Source organism: Nicotiana sylvestris, chromosome 8 (genome assembly GCF_000393655.2).
Source record: "Nicotiana sylvestris chromosome 8, ASM39365v2, whole genome shotgun sequence".
NCBI lineage: Eukaryota > Viridiplantae > Streptophyta > Magnoliopsida > Solanales > Solanaceae > Nicotiana > Nicotiana sylvestris.
Genome location: NC_091064.1, coordinates 206,647,897 through 206,650,408, shown reverse-complemented (window position 1 = coordinate 206,650,408; position 2,512 = coordinate 206,647,897). Strand labels below are relative to the sequence as shown.

The window sequence follows — 2,512 nt, the reverse complement described above, 5'->3', positions numbered from 1 at the left end:
CATTGCTTCAGCTTACCGAGGACAAGACCCTCGATAGGAAGGTGTGGAGGTCGAGAATTAGGCTTGTAGATTGATAGGTAGTTGAGAGTTTCTCCTAATCGTACAAGTAGTATTGGTATTATTCTTACATTTTTGTGTTCTTTGACCTTTGTTATTCCATATTGTGTCATTCTTACCCGTATTGTTAGTTGTATTCTTGTATTTCTTATTTTTAGATCTTTGTTACACATAGTGTCTATGTTTTTTTTCTTGTATCATTACTGTTGGTCGCTTCTTGTTTAGTGTTTCCTTAGCCGATGGTCTATCGGAAACATACAACCTCTCTATCTTCAGAAGGTAGGGATAAGGTCTGCGTACACACTACCCTCCCAAGACCCCATTTATGGGATTATATTGAGTTTGTTGTTGTTGTTAAATATAGAATCTGAACCAAAGCTACTGGGTTCACCTTAACCCGTAGGGAACATGGTGGCTCCGCCCCTGTCCATGCTGGAATTAAGTCCTGTTCTAGAGAGGAAAAAAAGTAATTGTTCTCCTCTAATTAGGACATTCGAACATAAGTCACACGACCCACGAGGCCACGATCACAGGATGTTCCTTTCTGATTAGCACGTTATTATTTATTAAGGTTGATTATTGAATTAGCACATTATTAATCCGTTAAATCACTTTTGTATCACGGCTTAATCTTAATTGTTTCCGCGTGTCATTCTCTACGGTATAATATATTGTCCTGCTGTGGAAGCAATTACTTTGTTATTTTCGTAAGTAACTTGCTGTTGTCAAATCAATATAGCATGCGGAACGATAATTATTTTTTTAACTGTAGCTTAATAATGTTTATACGCATCAATTGCAATATTGCCTTTTTTTTTTCTCTTTTTCGGACGAGAACTTGAAAGCAATTAGTTGAGAATATGTTTTAGTCATGTTAATATGTTTACTTTATGATACTATTATTTTTAGGAGTTTTTTAACCGTGTTAGAGTTGCTAACGATGATATAAAATATAGAAACCTTCTAGTATTTTCCACAATCAACCCTAGCTTGTTTGGGATAGGGCGTCACTTATATTGCTGTCAGATTAAGAAAAATTAAATATTAGCCAATGGGTATCAGTAGCAAAATATAAATGAAGAAACTTCTTGGTAGTGTACATACAATTCCTAGAAACGCTTAGGCTGGAGAGCTACTAGTTTCCAAGACGAACAAAAATATTGATGTTGATGGGATCCAGATCTTGGCACAGGTCAAGCATGTTGAAGAACAACGTTCAAATAATTAAAGAGAATAATCTAAGTCCCATGTGAAAATAAAGGATGGATAATTTATCGTTGAGGAAGAAGATAATAGACAACTAATGACATTCACAAAACTACTAAGTCTATAACCCATAATAGTCTATCTCAAGTTGCATTGGCCAGCTTGTCTTGATATTTCTCTATAATTTTCCCTGCAATGTGGCCACATGGGACTCTCGCAATTTTATTCATTAATTTCAGAAAATTGAAATTAGAAGAAAAATATAATCAGAATATCCACCTATAAATACCCACTCATTTTATCATTTCCAAACACCAAGCACACAGCATTTTCACTGTATTAGTCACATTCAATCAATAGTTGAGAGTGCTAATTAACACTGACAAAATGGCTAAGTTTGCTGCATCCTCCATTGCCCTTCTTCTCACTTTGAACATTCTCTTTTTCACTATGGTTAGTTCCACTGATGTCCCATGCCCACCACCCCCACACCCCAAGCCCCACCCCACCAACCCAACCCCACCCCAAGCCTACCCCTACCCCCTCTACCCCATCCACCCCATCCACCCCATCAACCCCATCATCTAAGGGTAAGTGCCCTAAGGACACACTTAAGCTAAAAGTGTGTGCCAACTTGTTGAATGACTTGGTGCACCTTGTTATTGGAAGTAGCCCAGCCAAGACTGAATGTTGCTCTCTAATTCAAGGACTTGCTGATGTTGATGCTGCTGTTTGCCTTTGCACTGCCATTAAAGCTAATGTGTTGGGAATTAACCTAAATGTCCCTCTTTCCCTCAGTTTGTTGCTCAACAACTGTGGAAAGTATGCCCCCAAGAACTTCCAATGCGCATAAGCTGCTGTTTTCTTTATTTTCCTTGTTTATTTAGAAGCTTTTCATTTGTCTTTCTTCAGCAAGTTTGGTATTTTATGCTTATGATTGTATCCGAATTTTATTATTAATAAAATGACATTTATAAAGATTCATAATATTGTTAGGTGGTTGTCTTGTTAAGTCATTTATCGTCATTCAATGTTTGCTTTCATTTATCAGCTTCCGCGTGACACCTAATTATTTTGATTTCACATATTTGAGATTCGAAAATAGGCTGACAAATTAGTTTCTCATTTAAAAGCTGGTCTTTACGTGATATTTTTTGACCGGTCGATTAAAAACTAATTACAGTCGCTAGTCAAATATACAAATATATATATATATATATATATATATATATATATATATATATATATA

At 36.1% G+C, this 2,512-nt stretch overlaps 1 pseudogene; it reads left to right on the top strand.

Annotated features, from left to right (window-relative positions):
* The first annotated feature begins 1,582 nt into the window (after positions 1-1,582).
* On the top strand, positions 1,583-2,252 carry LOC138874615 (14 kDa proline-rich protein DC2.15-like; annotated as a pseudogene).
* The last annotated feature ends 260 nt before the right edge of the window (positions 2,253-2,512 follow it).